General features: G+C 34.9%; 1 protein-coding gene and 1 non-coding gene across 2 annotated transcripts in view; both read left to right on the forward strand.

Moving 5' to 3' along the window:
* ZNF385D (zinc finger protein 385D) overlaps positions 1-20,953 on the forward strand; it is a 904,997-nt gene that overhangs the window by 238,260 nt on the left and 645,784 nt on the right. The gene's annotated exons all lie outside the window — the stretch shown is intronic.
* On the forward strand, positions 1,765-1,874 carry LOC132012701 (U6 spliceosomal RNA). Its single transcript, XR_009402698.1, has one exon. It is a non-coding gene; the product is annotated as a U6 spliceosomal RNA (small nuclear RNA).

The following is a 20,953-nucleotide window of genomic DNA, read 5'->3' on the forward strand; positions in this document are numbered from 1 at the left end:
ATGTAGATTTTACTTTGCAAAACCATCTGGAAGAGTCCATGCTTCAGCTTAGCTTAGTAAACCTTATGCACTTAATTTTCAAAAGCAGCTCCTTTTTTTGTTTGTTTCTGAAGCTAAATTTAGTTTTAATTGTTGACTCAAATATATAAATTCTTGGTATGTAGTCACATATATTTTACCAAAGGGATTTTTTTTTTTAAGTTATGTTTAGGGATGCCTGGGTACCTCAGTGAGTTAAGCATCTATCTTCAGCTCATGAACCTAGGGTACTGGGATCAAGTCCCACATGGGGCTCCTGGCTCAGTGGGAAGCCGCCTTCTCTTTCTGCTTCTCTACCTGCTTGTTCTCACTCTTTCTCTCTCTCTCTTTCTTACAAACAAATAAATAAATAATCTTAAATAAAAAAATATGGTTAATCATGGTCATCCCCTGCTTCTGCAGTTTTGAGGGGTTTCCAAGAAATAATAGAAGATACGGTCTACATTTTAAAAGAGGGAGCTGGGGAGGGTTGAGTAAATGGTTATGTTCTTTAACCAAAACAGTTAAGTGTTTAAAAGCATGGTATGACAGACCAGAAATAATACCTTTTATTTAAATAGAATCCATTTAAATGAAAGATTTTCACTGTTTCTGGACTCTGCTCTTTTAGGTCTGGTAAATTTGTACTAATTGGATTTGATAGCTCCATCATGCATGACTGAAGACAAATTTATAAAGCACAAATTCTAACTCAGTTGAGTTTCCTTAAATTATATGGCTTTATATTAAGATTGTTACCTAAATTTTATACAATTGGAATTCTACTCATGAAGCTTTAGTCTAAAGTGGAATTGAATAATAAGAATAAGATATATTCAAACTACATCTTTATATTAAATAGTCATAAGACAATTATCACAGAAATGCAATATTTACTCAGTGTCAGCTTCAGAACACTGTTTTTTAATCCCCATCTGTCCGGTGACCCTTCCCCTTTGCTGAAGCCCCCATTGTCAGCAGCTCCAGGCTTCCATTTTCTCAACTCTGAGCCCAGTGAGAGACAGTTCCTTTTTCCTAGTTATTACAGGAAAAAGCCTCCTTTATCACTGAATTCTATGGCAGATAGAGGGCTAGGGATTTGGTGAGTAGGATCTCAAGAGTCTACCCTGACTCTCTCACTCTGGAGAAAATATTTCCTGAAAGGAGATACCTGAAAAATTACAGGTTTAAAGCCCTTATGAGGAATTATAGCGATTTAAAGGATAATAAACACTAGTTAATCTCTTGCATGGACTGAGAATAAAATCTTTTCCAGAACTTTTGTGGGGAAAATCACATATAATTTCTACATACTCGAAAAAGGTACTTTGGCCTATAATAGAATTTTTTAAAAAATTAATTGCAATATAGTTAACATAGAGTGTTATAATTAGTTTCAGGTGTAAAATATAATTATTCGAAGAGTCTGTACATTACTCACTGCTCATCAATATCAATGTCTCTTCATCCGTTTCACTTCTTTCACCCGTCTCGCACACAGTTCCCTTTTGGTAACCATCACGTTGTTCTCTGCAGTTAAGGTCTATTCTTTGATTTCTCTTTTTTCCCCTTGTTTTGTTTCTTATATCTCACATGTGAGTGAAATCACATGGTATGTCTTTCTCTAACTGACTTAACTGACTTAGTGTTACACCTTCTGGCTCTATCCATGTTGTTGCCAATGGCAAGATTTCATTCTTGGCCTGTAATGGATTTTAAATGCACCTCTTTAAACATCAGATAATAGTACTTGCTTTGGCAGAAGGCAGCACATATACTAAAATTGGACACACAGAGAAGATTAGTATGGACCCTGCACAAATGACACGCAAATTCATGAAGTGTTCTGTATTTATTTATTTATTTTTATTTTTATATTTTTTAATTTATTTGAGAGAGAGAGAGAGATCACAGGTAGGTAGAGAGGCAGGCGGGGGAGGAGGAGCAGGCTCCCTGCCGAGCAGAGAGCCCGATGCGCCGCAGAGTGTTCTGTATTTTAAAAACAACAATAATGGGGTGCCTGGGTAGCTCAGTGGGTTAAAGCCTCTGCCTTCAGCTCAGGTCATGATCCCAGGATCCTGGGATGGAGCCCCACATCGGGCTCTCTGCTTGGCGGGGAGCCTGCTTCTCCACCCCTCTCTCTGCCTGCCTCTCTGCCTACTTGTGATCTCTGTCTGTTTAATAAATAAATAAAATCTTAAAATAAAATAAACAATAAAATAAAATAGTACTTGACTAACTAGTTTGTTCTAGTGTAAATATTAGTTTGCTAATATTACACACATATAGCCTATCTTATGTTAATTTTTTGTTGGGTGGGCCAAATTATCTAGTTAACTTTTATGTTAGCTCAGCATACTTGTTACTGTTTGCATTCATTACAGTGCTGTTATTATTCAGAACTTTTCACTGTCAATGTCAGAAAAAAACTGACTTAAAAGGGGAGTATATTAACTCCAATATACTCCAATATACTCTATGAGTATATTAACTCATTTAATGAGAAGTAGAAGGTGGAAAGAACAAGGTGTGTGTGGTTTCAAGAGCATAGTCTCTGTTGTTCGCATGTCCAGGTTCCACTATTTACTAGCTATGATTCTGCACATATTACCTAAGGTCTTTCAACTCCAATCTTCTTGGCTCTGTAACATGTATAGTAATGACATCTTTTTTTTGAGTATTATATTAATAGACATGATGCTTTTAGAATGAGACCTGACAGATAAAAGCATGCAGTATTACCATAAACAGTCCCTTTACCAATCTCCATATCTCAGGTGAGTTTTCCTCTGTGTTGATAACACCATTCTTACCAGCAACTCAAGGTTTCCATTTTCCCAACACTAAGTTCAGTGAACATACCCCTTTCCTAGTTATTATATGAAAAGCTTCAGGATAATTTTCACTAAACTGACTGAGTTATGGTCAGTCCCCTTTGCCAGAAAGAATATGTCCTGCTCTGATAAGCCAGTTTTGGGTCACATGCCCACTCTTGGAAGTGAAATCAGTCTAGCATGGTGATGGAGTAGGGGCTGGTGGTTTTGCAAGGAAAACAGGTTCTCTTACCAGAGGGAAGGAAGTAGATTTGGGTGGGCAAAAATAACAACTGCTTATTTTTAAAGTTCTTTGAACATTGATTCTAACACTTAAACTACATTGTTATATTTGTTCTAAGTTGTTTGGTCCCTTTCTAATTACGAGCATTTACAAAATACCGGTAAGAATATTTACTACCCAATTTTAATTCACTAAGCATAATTGAAATACAGAATCACTAATAGTTAGGATGAGTCTTTTGGTTACCCAAAATGTCTTCTTCAAAAAGCTCTCTCTATTGTTTTCCTGTTTTATCCCCTTTTAATAGTGAAAAATGAAGTAGTCTCCTGGAAATAAACAAAAAGCTTCGGAGAAGTAAATCTTCACATAATGTGATTACTTCACAATGTATAAGAAATTCTAGATAAACTGACTTACAGATCCTCTTATTTTATTTTATGATATTATCATTGAGATGTATTATTTTGGTCTGTTTTGTAGTCTCGTGTTTTATTCATCTAAATTATTTTATGAAGATTTTTTCAATGTTGTGCAAATTTTTAGGCTTCAAGTGTCAGGAAAACCAGAATGTCAGAATCAACATGATCTAAATGTAGTCATAAAATATTTTATGTCATCTGGTTATTCATTCATTCAACAAATTATAGAAAAACTTTTATTTGCCAGGTAAAGATCTTTGCCTTTATGGAGTTTATAATTTGACAAGTAGAGAGAGACAATAAAATCTACATCATAAAAAAGCAAATTATGTTATAACACACTGTCAGTAGAGTATAATGTAGTATGGGGACAATGTAGATTTTATTTTAGGTACTCAGTGTGATTTATTTCAATCTCAAGCTTGAAGACAGCAGGGAAAGGCATACAAAAAAATTTATTTTGTCTAACCTATTGTTACAGCCTTTTGGTTTATAACAGTTCATCATATTAATAGAGAACTCCTGTGGACTGCTTAGTACTTTCAGCATTCTTAAGTAATAGTAAATAAAATAACTCTAACTGGAGCTATTTCTCAGATATTACTGTTTGTTCTATTTAAATGAAACATTTTAGAAAGGCTAGGTCAAATCCTATAAATAAAAATGAATCTTTCCTCCTCCTTTTAGTAAACCAGATGATTCTTCCTCAGGCTAATTAGTGCTTTCCTTGAATGCTCACAGGGCTCCATAAGCACCTTTTTTCACTGTGCTCATTGCAGTCCACAGTTGGCTTTGTTTCAGGCATGGGTGCATGTCACGGCCATCTGTCTTGCAGTCACTGTTCCATTCTCCCTTTGCTGAATAGCCGAACTCTTCAGGAACATGTTTCTAGCACTGGATTTCTTTTGCTCCAACATTCATAGCAAATCTCTAGTGTTTACTCCGGCTAGGATGATTTTATTGATTTATTGGAGAAAAATGTGCTCTTCTCTGTGATCTCCAACTATCTGGAGGTTTATCTCCTTCCAGCTTTCCTATTGACTTGGACCTAGTGGCCAGTATGGTCAGTGACTAACACACAATACTCCTTACTGGGGAAACAATAGCCTCTAAACCCCACTTTTAGGCTAACACTCTAGATCATTATAAGTACCTGGTCTAAATGCAGAGGGACTGAATCTTTATTCTTTTAAATGTGCTCTTTATATCTGGATTTTTCACTCCTGATGCCTTATCCTCACCTGATCAAGGCTAGTTTTTGAAACTCAAAACCTATAAATTGCATTTATTTGTTCTTTTTGTCCTATCCCTTGCTTTAGACATAAATCTGGGGATTCTACATGGAGTAAGAGGACATATCCAGAAAAGAAGCCTAAAATTGCATTTCAGAAAAAGTATTCTTCCTGAGCAACTTCCCTACTAGACACTGAGTTTCCTTCATAAATAAAGAATCTTGCCTACCAACGAGAGGGAGCATGGTGTGTTTCAAAGTGCAGGGGTTTAAAAACAGGGGGCCTTGCATTGAAATAAAGTTCTGTTTGCAAGGTTAGGGCTTTTTAATTTCTTAGCCTCTGTAGTTTCAACATTAGGTCACAAATGATAGCTGTATTCCATGGTGGTTGTGAGGAATAGGGAAAATATATATATAAAGAATAAAATGTAATATTACTCTTTTAAAGAAGGTATGTCATAGTTGCTAATATTCAAAGAAAATTCTCTAATAGATTAGATTTCATATATATACACATGTGTATAATCATGACTTTAAGTGAAATTGTTTAATGAAGAAAAGCATGATGCTGAATAAGATTTTTTTTAAGAAAGTAACTTATTAATCATATATATGGATATCCATCATATCATTGTGGGTAACAATATAAAAGTTTAATAAATCTGAATATCTATCATTAGGGAAATATTTAAAGATAAGTCACAGAAGAATATGCATCGTATGATCTAAACAGAGCAAAAAGAACAAATTCTCTGCCAGTATGTGTATGTAAATGGATAGAAATAGATCTGGTCTGTACGTAGGGAATAGGTATAGTTGCTCATTCTGGAAACCATAGAGATTTGGTGTATGAAAATGTGTTTCACTCTACTTTGTATTTATCTTTATTTTAACCTGAATACATAAAACACATGCTACATTAAATGAATTTCTCCATATCCATATAAATATCATTATCACTGTCATCATTCAAAACCCCAGAGAAAGCAGGTGACATACTCAAACTGGCAGACAGTGAGAAGGGCAATCTGATAATAGTGAGCAAACAGTTAATAGTGAGTGATTACCAGCACCCGTCGTGACAGAGTTGAGGGCAGAGAGCTTTTAGGAACCCAGGGCAGGGAAAATCCTGTGTAGAAGGCTGTTCTGAGACTTGTGCCTTTTGGCACAGTTAGACCCAGGTGATCCCCAGGGAGAGAACTGGGAAATAAAACACTAAATGTTCCTGAGCCCACTGACCTCATTCATCATCTTTCCTGCTCCCATCTCCTGCTGGGGCTCCCTTTTGGCTGAAGGCTGCCAGGAAGTAAGGACACCCACTGAGATGGCCTGCCTGATAAGTTCCTCAGGTTGAAGAACAGAGTAGAGAAGGATGGAAAGAATAGCTACAGAATCAAACAAATGTCCTAAATGAGAATTTAAACAAATAAGTGTTTGTATGTCCAGCTGACTCCTGAACAACATGTGGGTTAGGAACATGGACCCCCTACACAGTTAAAAATCCCGTATAAATTTTGATACTCCCAAAACTTAACTACTAATAGCCTACTGTTGACATGAAGCCTTCGTAATAACATAGTTAACATATATTTTGTATGGTATATGTATTATATACTGTATTATAATAAAGTAAGGTAGAAAAAAGAATTGAAGAAAATTGTAGAGAAAATACATTTACAGTATTATACTGTATATATTTAAAATCTGCATATGAATGGGCATACAACTAAATTAATTTATAGATGCATTTTGTTGACAATTTCATCATAACTACTGAATTTTTTCGTTTCATTTGGTTTTCCAACACCAATTTAAATTTGGTCAGTTTTAGACTCTAAGAAAAATGGCTATGGAGAGAAAAACAAAGAGGAAAAAAACAGTAAAATTTAAAATGAAACCCAAAGAATAAAAAGTACAAAACATATAAACTCATAATAAAAAACTAGTAAAAACAAACCAAAATGAATTAAAAAAGAAAACATAATTTTGCTTAGTTAAAAAAATACTTAAAAAACTAGTAAAAACCATGTTGAAAAATCATAATATGAAACCCGAACATAAAAATGACCCCCCCCCCCAAAACAACAACAACAACAACAAAACCCCATATTACTGTGGGCTAAACATATTACCAAAAATAGAGCCATCTCCTAGGGTAGGCTTGGGTGTTTTCCAAGTTTCCTTCACGACCTAAGTCTTTTTTTGTCTGGGAATTATAGTATTCTCATGTTTCAGTTACTCTAAATAAGCTGTGAACCTGATGATGCTTTTTAGCTATCTGTAAAATTGACTGTCATTTAACCATGAGTTTGTGGATAAATGTTGAAATGCAGGCACTCAGTGTCTTTGATCTATATATGTTTAAGAGGCAATAATATACCACAAGGCAGGGAGGACCAGCTCTGGGGATAAAGAGATCTGAAATTGGGTTGGCTAATTGTATGTCCTTTGTGAAGTTATTTACCTTTTCTTTTTAAAGATTTATTTATTTATTTATTTGATAGGGACAGAGAGTTGGTGGAGAGGAAGAGAGAATCCTAAGGAGATTTTGCTGAGGGCAGGGCTGGTCATAGGGCTCAATTTCACGACCCTGAGATTAAAACCTGAGCCAAAACCAAGAACTGGGGGCTTAACTGCCAGTGCCACCCACATTCTAAGGCATTTACTATTTCTATGCCTTAGTTTCAACTGTAAAACTGGGAAGTGAATAACAACTTGGGCCCCTATATTTCTCTGAGATAGTACATAGTAATTGTTGGGACAAAATGCATGTTCAACACAGGTGGTTTTTCTTTCCTTGATATGCTGCCCTCCTCTTGTTCCCCTGGGTCAGTGCTTTTAGTTCTGTGTGTGTGTGTGTGTGTGTGCGCGTGTGTGTGTGCGTGGACGCGCGCGCTTTTAGTTCTTAATCTGATTCTTGTCTCCAGAAAGTGAATAGCCCACCAGTAAATTATTGCTATTCTTATCAGAGAGGCTCTGGAATTCTCAGATTCATCAGGCTGAGTTACAAGTATTTTGTACTTTATATGACAGTGCTTTCCTCCATTGGTACAAAGGGAATTAATCTTAATCTCAGAAAGTTTAGCAAATTGAAAAAGTACCTAGGATTCCTGCTTTGTTTCTAAAAAAAAAAAAAAAAGTACCTAGGATTCCTGCTTTGTTTCTACCCAAGATGTAAAAAATCAGGATTAGAAAAAAGTAGGTGAGGAACTAATTCATATTTAAAAATGTATATTTTTAAGTATTAAGTTACTCTTTTGGGGGGTCTTTTGTTCTATTAGGTGATTTTAAAAGAAAGAAAATATATTCTTTGAAAACTAGTCTTGCCAGTCGGTTTTTAAAGTAAGGGAATATTGCTTCGGGTACGTTAATTATACCTGTCACAAAGAAAAGGTGACTCTTTATATTTCTATATAAAGCATGCAAAGAAGTTTTAAATTTTCTTCTGAAGTATTTTTAAATTTCTTTAGAAATCCAATAAACCTTACTTATATTTTTAAATAATAAATTATGTTTCTCTTTAACTATTTGGCTTGCATGTGCATTAGAGCACGTCTTTTAATCGCTGAGTATTTATTATATTGTAAATTGCTCAGGACTTGAATCCTAGTGGCCTTGTTGTACAATTTGTGTTTTTACATTCAGCAGTTACGTAAGATTTGGTATACCTTATTTTATATAGACCAAACTAGTGTACCTTATCTACTGTAAACCTCAAAATATAAATGGTTAAGGAAACAGGACATTTTCCCATTTGTCCTCTGACAAAAATGTAGCTAACAAAACATAGCACACCCCTCTCCTTCTCTTGGCCTTCAAGAAAGTCATTTTAGAAAGAGCAACATCCTAAGGTTGCATATTAGCTGAGAGTTTCTACAAATCTATCAAACTGATTTTATTTTCCCATATGATTTTAGTTTTCTTTGTTTTTAAGTAATTTAAGACTTACAAGATCTTGCAAAAATAATACAGACAATTTTTGAGCACATTTTACCCAACTTTCCCCAGTGATAACATCTACAGAGTACTTTATTAAACCAGGAAATTGGCATTGCTATAATATGGTTAAATTAGATTTATTTGGATTGAATCCATTTTTACATGCATTCCTTTTTTTTTTTTTTTTTTTCATTTTGCTTTGTATGGTTCTGTGAAAATTTATTGCCTGGATAGAGTTATATAACCACCACTACGAGCAGGGTACAGAATTATTTTATCACTACAAAGAAGTTCCCAAACTACCTGTAACACTAATCCCTAATTCTCTTTCTCTAACCATTGATCTGTTCTCCATTACTATAATTTTGTCATTTTGAGAATGTTCTATAAATATCATAATAGAGTATATATAACATTTTCAAATGTCTTTTTTTCCATACAACATGAGAATGAAATCCATGCAAGTTGTGTGTTTCAGTAACTCATTTCTTTTTATTGTTGAGTAGATTTCCATTGTATGGCTGTATATCAGTTTATTCATTTAGCAGTTGAAAGATATTCAGCTATTACAAAGGAAGTTGCTGTGAAAATCTATGTACAAGTTGTTGTATGGACATAGTTTTTGTGTCTGAGGAATAAATAAACCAGGAGTGCAGTTGCTGAGTATGTTTAACTGCCACATTGCTTTCCAGAGTGGCTTTACCATTATACATTCTAGCTAGCAACACAGGAGAAATATGGTAACTTCACATCCTCATCAACACTTGATTTAAGCTGTTAGTACTTTTTTTATTTTTATTTTTTGTTTTGTCCATTCTAATAGTATTTCATTGTGCTTTCATTTGCATTTCCCAAATAACAAATGATATCCAACATCTTTTTGTCTGCTCAGTCTCCATATATTCTCGTTGGTCAAATGTCTGTTTACTCATTTATTAATTGGCTATTTTCCTTTATTATTGATTTTAGAGAGTTCTTTAGACAGTGTCTGAAAACAGATTCTTTATAGGATATCATTTGGAAATACTTTCTCACAATCTGTGATTTACCTTTACATTCTCTTAACAATGTGTTTCACTGAGGAAAAGTTTTTAATTCTGACGATGTGCAGGTTATTGTTTATTTCTTTTTTTAATGAATTGTGCTTTTGGTGACATGTCTAAGAACTCTTCACTACCTTAGGTCACAAGGAATTTCTCCTATTTTTTTCTTCTATTAGTTTTGTCATGCTATATTTTATATTAATAATTTTGATCCATTTTTAGTTCATTTTTGTATAAAGTATTGGGTTTAAGTTGAGGTTATTGTTATTGCTATTATTCTTTTGCCCATGGATATCCAACTACCCAATACTATTTGTTGAAAAGCTGACCTTTCTTATTTAATTGTTTTTCACCTTTATCAAATATCCATTGATGTGCTTGTATGGGTCTACTTCTGGACTCTCTGTTTTGTTCTATTGATCTATGTGTATACTCTTGTCAATTCCAATATCCAAATTACTGTAGCTCTATAGTAAGACTTAGTATTGTGTAATGTGGTGACTGAAATTTTCTTTTTATTTTAAAATTATTTTAGTGAATAAACTTCTTAGCTCCTATTCTTTTAAGTGGTAGACTCAGCTTATCTGTATCTGCAAAAATCTTGCTGGGATTTTAATAGGAACGTATTAAACCTATAGATAAATTTGTAAAGATTTGATACCTTTACTATGCTGTGTCTTCCATTATACGAACATGGTGCATTTCTTCATTTATTTAGGTATTTGTAGTTTTAGCACACAAATTCTGGATATGTTTTATTAGATTTACACTTAAGTATGATAATTTTTAGAGCTGTTGTAAATGCATGTAAAATTTCTGTTTTCAATTGTTCATTGTATTTAGAAATAAGATTGATGGGTGCATGTGTGTGATGAATTTGTTGAAGTCTTTTATTAGTTATAGCAGTTTTGTTTCATATAACTTAAAAATTTCTATATAGCTAATTAGATCATCTGCAAATAGGCAAGTTTTATTTCTACTTGTTGAATCTATATTTCTTTTGTTTGTTTTTCTTGCTTTATTGTGCTGGCTAAGATTTGCAGTATGATGTTGGTTGGGAGTTAGAAGAGTGACCACCCAAATGTTTCGAGATTTTCTTGTTTTCATTCTGTTAAAGATTTTTAATACAATTCCCTTATGAGCAGGGAATATAGTTTATATGATTTTTCATTATTCTTAATTTGTTGATGTTGGTTTCATGAATTAATATGTGTGGTTTCTTGATGAATGTTGCTTGTGCACTTGAAGAGAATGTGTATTCTGCTGTTGTTCAGTGGAATGTTCTTTAGTTATTGGTCAGATTTTGTGGGTTAATGATGGTATTGAGATCTTTTCCATACTTGCTCATTTTCTGTCTCATAGTTTTAATGATTACCAAAGGAAAGGTTTTGGAGTCCTAACAACATTTATCCTTTCACTTCCGTCATTTTTTTAAATTAACATATAATGTATTATTAGTCCCAGGAGTATGGGTCTGTGAATCGTCAGATTCAGCACTCACCATGGCACACTTCTGTCATTTTTGCTTCATATATTTTGAAGCTCTATTGTTGGATGCATATACTTTAGCAATGTTATATTTCCCTGGTGATTTGACCCTTTGTGATTTTATTTGTTCTGAATTCTTTGTCTAATAGTAATATAGCCCTCCAGCTTTCTTTGATCAGTGCTTACATGTAAATTCTATTCCTTTGCTTTTGTTTTTTTTCCAGCTTTATTGAGATATGATTAACATATAATATTATGTAACTTTGAGGGGTACATGATGATTTAATGTATATATTGCAAAATGACTGCCACAAGATTGATTAACACCTTAAACACCTCTTATAATTACCCTTCTTTTATATGTGTAGTGAGATTTCACATTTAAGTAAGTTCATACAATACTTGTCCTTCCCCATCTGAGTGATTTCATTTATAGGATGACCTCAGGGTGCATTTCTGTTGTTATATATGACAGGATTTCCTTCTTTTTATATGGCTGAATAATATTCCATTGTGTATGTATGTGTATATGCATATATCACATTTTCTTTATCCATTGATCTTTTTAACCTATCTATCTTACTATATTTGAAGGATATTTCTTTTAGATTGTATCTAGTTGCATTGTTTTTTAATCCGTTCATAAATCTGTCTTAATTGGCTTGTTTAAACCATTTATATTTAATAACATTATTGATATCATTACATCTGTCATTTGATTATGTGTTTTCTGTTTTTTCTTTTTGTCTTTCCCCTTCTTGCCTTCCCATAGCTTCCTGAACATTTTCATTTTCTTATGTGAGCCATTTATGGATCTGCTCAGAAGTTTATACATAGCTTAAAAAATTCCTTTCATCAACAGTGTTGTCTTGCACAATTATCCCTTCACTCTATAGACAGGAAGGGGAGACCTGCTACTCTTTGCTGTCATTTACTTAGTTTATGTTGAGGGTGAACTACCAGACTTTTTCCTTCCTGTGTAACTGTGGTGTCCATTGAGAAGGGAAGTGTGCTGTTTCTACTGTGTTAGTGTAGGGCAGGGAGGGTTAAGAGAAGGATCATTTCTTGAGTTCTGAAGTCTCTTTCCAGTCATCCTTCTTTTCTCTATCTTTCGATCACCTGGTGGTTGCTTTATATATTTTGCCCAGGGTTTATAGTTGTACTTAGCAGGAGGTATATGTTCAATATGGGTTTTTATTCTGTTTTGTTTTTGTTTCTTAACTTGCCTCAAATCAGAAATGTGATTTGTATAAAATTCTTAGTCATTTTTATTAATTCATGTGGCCATTGTACTGTGCTCTAGTATCCTATAAAATAAAAGTACATTTTTTTTATTGTTTCTCTATATAGCCTTTTTTTGTCTCCTCCCCTTTCCCTCTCCATCCCCCTCTCTTCATATACACCCCACATAAAGAGTTCATGTTCAGTATTCTGTTCCATAGTCTGGCTGAATTGCTTTTTAAACCTTAGAGTCTTCATGCTATTGAGGAGGTTATTAAGCAAACTTTATTTTGGGGATGAAGAAGAAAAGATCTTGAAGATATGAAGCATTTCCCAAAGTTAAAAAATATTCTATTTAAGAATCCAAATATTTTGTTATCTCTGCCAGGAAAGGATAAAAAGGGAATTTTGGGGGTATTTAAAGACAATAATATAAAAATGCTGTTTTATTAAAAGAGATAAATTAACTGTACTTCCAGCTAATAAAACATTTAAGAGATTTCATAAAGAGCTAAAATTTTGGTTTGGGGAAGGGCTATAGAGATTTCTAATCCAATACTTTCATTTTAAAAAGGAACACTTTAAGGCAACTTCTGAATATTTATATAGTCTGATTCTATTGTATTATATTTTCTTAAGTTAACAGAGTTTTCAGTGAATAACCTGGATTAGTTAATCTCTTCCTTAAATGTTGAAATATCTTTAAAATTTTACACAGGTTCATTTTCTGGAATTTCAGAAGAGGAAGAAATTATTACTAGTTTAGGGGTGCCTGGGTGGCTCAGTGGGTTAAAGCCTCTGCCTTTGGCCCAGGTCATGATCTCAGGGTCCTGGGATTGAGCCCTGCATCAGGCTCTCTGCTCAGTGGGGAGTCTGCTTCCTCCTCTCTCTCTGCTTGCCTCTGCCTACTTGTGATCTGTCTGTCAAATAAATAAATAAAATCTTTAAAAAAAAGAGAGAGAAAGAAATTATTACTAATTTATCATAAATATACTTTCAGTGTCTTTTTTTAAGATTTTATTTATTTATTTGACACTCAGAGATCACAAGTAGACAGAGAGGCAGGCAGAGAGAGAGGAGGAAGCAGACTCCCCGCTGAGCAGAGAGCGAAATGCAGGGCTTGATCCCAGGACCCTGGGATCATGACCTGAGCTTAAAGCAGAGGCTTTAACCCACTGAGCCACTCGGGCGCCCCACTTTCAGTGTCTTTTTGATAAGTTACTGTTAAAGACATGGGTAAATTATTAAGTATCTAAAGTATTCATATTTCCTAGGCATCAAATCATTAGGCAATAAATTCCTGCAATAGTAATAAATTAAAGACCATTAATTTAATTACTATACAGTAACATTTCTATTATAGTTCCTCTCTAGGAATGTTTTTACAAAATGTATATAATGGAACACTAGTTATACAATATACTGAGGGACATGTTGAAATAAGTATGTTTTATTTTTTTTATTTTGTATTTTTTTAAAAGATCTTATTTATTTATTTTACAGACAGAAATCACAAGTAGGCAGAGAGAGGGGAAGGGAAGCAGGCTCCCTGCTGAGCAGAGAGCCCAATGCGGGGCTCGATCCCAGGACCCTGGGATCATGACCTGAGTTGAGACAGGGGCTTTAACCCACTGAGCCACCCAGGCAGCCCTGAAATAAGTGTGCTTTAAACAATCCATTGTATTGGTCTCGCCATCTATTCACTGTTATCTTTATCTTCTTAGTTCTCTCCTTACTTAGTTTGTTACACATTTTACCTTACATGTACCCTAAACTTCTTAACTCCTTTCTTATTTGTTGAAAAAATAACAATTCTGGTTAAATCACGCAACTCTCTTTCTATTTCAGTTCTGCACCCATGCAGGTGAACACACACATACACAGGAACCCACACACATATTCATGCTCACTTGTTTCCATGATCACTGACTTCCAGTGGGCTCTCAAGGCTGCTGGGTAATTGCACTTTACTTCCCCGATTATTTTCTCCTAATCCACTAGATGCCTAATTTCGTCCTTTCCCTTACTCCTCAAACCTTCATAGACTTCTCTCCATCTTTATTCTTGCCTGATGAATTTGCTTTCTATTTGACTATGGAAATAAAAGTGTTTCGCAAAGAGCTTCCAGGAGCTCCCCCTGTGGCATCTTCTTACCTCCCTCCATCTATGCTTCTGTACAGTGTGCCTTCATGCCTCACTCTGGATGATCACCCATTCTCCTGGCAGTGGCCAAGATCCTGTCCTCTTTTCTAGTCAAGTTGCTTCCCTATACTCTCCTGACACAACAGTTTTTCATTGTCTGCTGGGTGTTTCTCATCACTCATCAAACATCCTACTAATTCTTGCATCTGAAAATTACTCTCCTTTATTTTCCCTCAACCTCTTTTATCTCTTTCCCTTCCTAGAATACTCCTTGAGAGAGTCATTTATTATAGTTGCCTCCAATTTCTTCCTGAATCTATTCCAAACAGGTCCTTCACCTGTTTACTCAAACTGTTCTATTCCAGGTCGCCAATGAATTCATACTGATGAATCCCAAGATCAACTCTCAGTCATTATCTTCAGTGACTTAGTAGAAAGAGCTCAATGTTGTGTTATTGAAAGACAGTCTTTACTGAGCCTCTAACCTACTGGTTTTTCTCCTGCTTCCTTACTATACCTTCTCTGTTTGCTGATTCTTCACCTCCTTGACCTCTAAATGTTGAGGTGTCCCAGGGCTTAGTCTTTGAAAGTATTCTTTATTTTATTTTATTTCCTTGGTGATTTCATCCAATATCATAGTTTAAGTGCTGTCTAAATATTGCTGATTGCCAATGGAAATAGGAATTGCCAATGGAATTGGTACTTCTGGCCTAGATCTCTTCCCTGATCTCATATAGCCTTATGAGACCCAGGTAACCAATTGCTACTTAAGGCTTGTGTAAATACGTAATAAATAAATTTCTTAAATGTGGCCAGTATAAAACTGAGCTTCTGATCCTTCCCTTTAAGTTTTCCTCTTCTCACTGTTTTGACAAGTCAGTATTCTGTTTTGTTCTATTATATGCTGCCCTATATCCAATGCTGTCTCATTCTACCCCGTCCCATCCCGTCTGACCCCATCTTTTTCTAATAACTCAAGCAATCTATCCTTAATACTTCAGCCAAAGTGTTCCTGTCAAAACAGAAGTCAGATTATGTTTCTCCCCTGCTTTAAATGTTCCAGTGTCATTCCACTGTATTTGGAATAAAAGCAGGATCCTTATAATGGCTTTCAAAGTTCTATATAACCCCCTATTACCTTACCTACCTCATTTCTTGCTCCTTTTCCCTTTGCTTATTGCATGCCAGCCATACCAGCCTACTAGCTCTTTCTCTGATGCAAACTAAGCTTGAATTTACCCCAGGGCATTACATTTGCTGCTGCTTTTATTTAAAGCATTTTTATTTAGAGAATTGCTTGACTCATTTTCTTACCAGTTTAGCTCTGTACTGAAATGTCATCATCTCAGTAGACCTTTCTTGGGACTTTCTACATCCAAGTCATGACTCCTTCATATTTTTATGGGTAGATAAATTTGCTTTTTTCTTCTCTTTATGGAAATTGTCATCATTCAACCAGCCATATATTGTGTTTTAAAATTTTATTTATTTTATTTATTTTCTTCCCCACTTGAAACTAAACTCTATGAAGGCAGAGTTTTGTCAGTTTTGTTTAGCTATAACTTCAATAAATAGAAAGGAACTTGGCATATATTGTATGCTTAACAATATTTATGGTGTGATTAGTGTGATTTGTAATGAATGGAAAATTTTTTCTTTTTTTTTTTTTTTAAAGATTTTATTTATTTATCTGACAGAGAGAGATCACAAGTAGGCAGAGAGGCAGGCATAGAGAGAGAGAGGAGGAAGCAGGCTCCCTGCCGAGCAGAGAGCCCGATGCGGGACTCAATCCCGGGACAAGAGATCATGACCTGAGCCGAAGGCAGCGGCTTAACCCACTGAGCCACCCAGGTGCCCCGGAAAATTTTTTCATACAGAAGAGAATCCACTTGATAAAATTGTTGTGAATTTATTTGAGAGAATACTATTGGGAAATGACTTGTACAACCAAGTTACTCTAAAATCCAGAATCCATTATAGTAAAAAACAAAAAAAAACCCAAAAAACAAACAAAAAAAAAAACTAAATAAATAATTTCCTCTTGGTTGCAAGAGAAACCAAAACCAAATCATTTTTGGGTCTTTAGGGATTATATTTCTGCAGGTTTTTCTATCTCACTTTTCATCATAAATAAAGACCACATCATTCCACAAACTTCCTCTCAGTTTTTTTTTTTTTGTTTATGAACATGACAACGAGTAGGTATTTTTACCGCTTGTTTTGTATCGGTGCATTGGAAATCCTTAGTGCATTGTTCACACTGTTCATCCTGTCACACAAGCTCACCAATTCAGAGCATTTTCCTTTTTCCTTTGAACAGGTTACCATTTTAAGATTCTTTAATCAATACCTTTTTCCATTTGCATCATATTAGGAGGCAATTTAAAAGTTTAATCAAAGACTTCAGCAATTGTTGCTGATTATGCATGCTGAATTAAATCTGGGGGCTGCAGACTGTGAATTGATTCAAGTATGAGGTCCTCTGTGGTAGGAAATGAAGGGAAGCAGGATTTCTTTCCATGCTGTAAGCGCTTGCAGGAGTATTGATCTATTTGCCTTTGTGCTTCAGTGCTTGCCTGGTCAATTATTTACAGATCACTGAGACAGTGAGTGTTCAGGAGCAGGTAAAAGAAGGAGGTTGAATTTCCCGTGCTCAGAGTTTGAGGTTAATGAAGAAGTTGATAAAATGAAAACATGCTGTCTTAAAGAAACAGACACGTCCCAGTGACAACAACCAGGGGCTTAATCAGGGTCTCTTTAAGTGAAAAGGATTTTGATATAAAGCAATCTTGCATTTCTATGTGTTATTTTTGGTGGGCTTCCAGATATTGAATATGGCCCAGTCAGAAAGAAAAGCATAAGCTCGGTGACTCATTTTAGTTTACAGATAGAAAAATGGCTAATCTCAAAACTCCTTTCTACCTTTCAAAGTCACTGCTTCTAATATTGTATGCATTTTGTAACAAAATTTTTAAGAACCTGTTTGTTTCAAGTCAAACATAATGTCCTAGGGATATAGCAAGTGAATAAGAAAAAATAATTTTGAATTTCCTTTTTAAGGAGCTACCTCATAGGGTTGTTATGCATTTTAAGTGAGGTAAGCAGTAGTATATTACCTGGATTGTGTTATTATTTTAAAAATATAGATGAAGAATTTGAGACAGCTTAGTTTTCTCTTAAATGATTTATGCAATATCGCATAGCTAGTAGAAAATAGAGATGTAATTCAAACTGGGGTGCCCTTAATTTCAAGCTGGAACATTTATGTGCGATGCTGTGCCCCCACCAAATTCATATGTTGAAGTCCTAACCCCCTGTGTGACTGTATTTGAGATAGGGACTTCAAAGAGGTGATTAAGGTTAAATAAGGTCATTAGGGGTAGGGCACTAATCTAACATGACTGATGCCTTTGTAGAAAGAAGAGATACCAGAGATGTGGCAAACACAGAAAAGGCCATGTGAGGACATGGCAAGAAGGGGGCCATCTGTAAGCCAAAGGGAGCTGTTGCAAGAGAAACCAAACCTCTAATACTTTGATCTTGGACTTCCAGGCTCCAGAACTGTGAGAACTACATTTCTGTTGTTAAGCCACACAGTCTGTGGTAATTTGCTACCACACCCCTAACAGACTCAAGCACTATGCCTTTCCCAAGTAACAAAACCTTTTACTTTTTTTTTTTTTTCCCAGTTGGCACCAGTGCCTAGTGTGTAGTAGATGCTGAATAAATATTCAGTAATAAAGACTCATCAGACACTGCCCAAAACAATATATCAAAAGAGATCCTAACTGATTCTGTGACAGCAAATCCACTGGATTCATGATAGAGCCTATTTTTCAATCCACAATCCCTAAGAGGTCCCAGAGGTGACTGGTGTTTGGTGGCTGAAGGGACTATCAGAAGGGGCTATCAGAAGTGCATAGAAAGCAGGGCAAATCATCAGAAGCTACTAGAGAGACAGTGGCTCAAAGGTGAGCAACAACTCTAAAAATGTACTAGTTGAGGGGAGTACTAAGGAAGCTAAAACACTTAAAGAAACAAAGAACAATAAAAGGGATAAGAATTATTAATAAAAATAACTTGAGCATGCACATATATAAGAATACTCCCCCCTCAGAATAATTTCCTTAATGAGCGGCACCTGGGTGGCTCAGTGGCTTAGCATGACTCTTGGCTGAGGTTGTTAGTTTGAGTCCCATGTTGGTTTCTGCCTCACGCATGGAGCCCATTTAATAATAATAATAATAATAATAATAATAACAATTTCTAAATGAAACATGTTTTCAGATTAAAATGGAACTAAACTACTCTAGAATGAGTTCCAGTTCATATGCCAAGGAAATAAGATTTTAGAGGAGTAAATTTGTTAAAATTTGACATAGATCAATGCCTTCTTTTTATGTTTGTTTAATATTTCTTTTGACTTAATTTTACAACAATGAAGATGTTGACTTATATCCTTAATCCATGTTGAGTCGCTGACTAGGTATTTATCATATATTAAGTTCCAAGTAAATCCTTTATGAAGGCAGAGCCAGTAGCAAAGTTCATCTGACAGGTGGCATTCTTGGCAGCCCCACACTGGTATCTCATTGGTGGGCTCTGTATCTTCCCTAGAACAGTTAATCTGGACCTGATTCTTTGGTATACAAGATAAATGAAGTTCTGTCTTTTCAGAATTAGATAATCACTAAAGAAACAGTGTAAAATAGGTGACAGTTTCCTGTGTCTTGGATCATATTACATAATAAACAACTAAAAGCATTTTCAGTTTGGTTGATAATGTTGTAAGAATTGTAACTGTTTCTAAGAACTTTTAAGCAAAAAAAAACTAGAAAGCTCAAGTGGAGTGCTCATATCTCTGTGTTTGGAATGAGCCAAGAATTAGTGTTAAAATAGTGTTTCTGTCATGTTCCTAAGGCCTATGAAACTCTAAACCTGGAATTGCTACTGTTAGCTGAGGATGTGCTAAATCAAGTCAAAGATACTATGTTTTAAAGATACTACACCTATCTGTTTTCTGCTTGTCTTTACAGTGTATATGCTGCACTTCCACACCAGTTCCAACGATATATATATTTTTTTAATCTCCCAGTTATTTCATTGGAAAAACAAGTTTAGTTTCTTAATTAAAGGTACTAGAATTCCCACTGGCATAATTGAAATGTGTGCTACCATTAAAAAAGAAAACTTATGGGGCACCTGGGTGGCTCAGTGGATTAAGCCTCTGCCTTTAGCTCAGGTCATGATCTCGGGGTCTCAGGATCGAGCCCTATATTGGGCTCTCTGCTTAGCAGGGAGCCTGCTTCCCCTCTCTCTCTGCCTGCCTCTTTGTCTGCTTGTGATCTCCTTCTCTCTGTCAAATAAATGAAATCTTAAAAACAACAACAACAACAACAAAAAACTTATGTAAGCAACACTCTTTGGTGATGTATACTCTACAACCTATACAACTGTATACAACAATCTTCTGTTCATTCTCTCCATCCACCCTCATAACCACAATCTCTTACTCTGAGCACCATGCTTGTATTTTTACTTCTCTGGCAATTTCCTAAGATTTCTTAGCTCTTGCTTCATAAAGGACTTTATCAATTATGGCAAAACGCTTAATCGTTGGGAAGGATTAACAACTTGAAGTCACTTGCTCTCTGCCAGTTATCTGTGATTACCAAACTCAGGAAAATATAACATACTTTAGAATCATAGGATTTTAGAAGTAAAAGGGGCATTACTAATACCAAAGTTCATGATACCATAAATAAAGTGTACTGCATTTAGTTTACTTAACAGTTGTAGAACATGTCTGTGTCTAATAGTCTTTGTGAAGAAAACAATGTTTTCTTTAAATTTTATTGTAGTACTGTTACTACAGGCTTTATATAAACAAATTTCATTTTGTTGGTGCTTCTTCAGGTTCTTCATGCTACATATATAATATCCATCAGAGGGCAGTAGAGTACTTGGTTCAGATGCTATGAAATTGTGCCTCATGAAATTCTTTAAAAAAAAAACAAACAAAAAACCCTCAACCTCAGAGTGACTATTATCATCGTATTAGATTAAAGAGAATACTACCTTTGCCCCATAACTGCTGCAATTTAGCAAAGTGAATATTTTTTCCTAATTTCTTCTTGTACTGGCAATAACAGAAATTCGTTCTCTCACATAAATACTTCTATTCATTATTAACAGCCAGTGGTAATATTAGCAGTGATGTTGATCAATTAAAGGTATATGACCATTAGGGTTATATAAATATATTTATATATTTATTTATATATAAATATAAAATATTCGATTTGAGCCTATTTTTTAACTGAGAAAATATCAAATATTTTTTAAAAAAAATCTAATGGGATAAATTCATCTGAACTCAGATGCCTTTCCTATGT

The sequence above is a fragment of the Mustela nigripes genome, chromosome 2 (genome assembly GCF_022355385.1).
Source record: "Mustela nigripes isolate SB6536 chromosome 2, MUSNIG.SB6536, whole genome shotgun sequence".
NCBI classification, from domain to species: Eukaryota; Metazoa; Chordata; class Mammalia; order Carnivora; family Mustelidae; genus Mustela; species Mustela nigripes.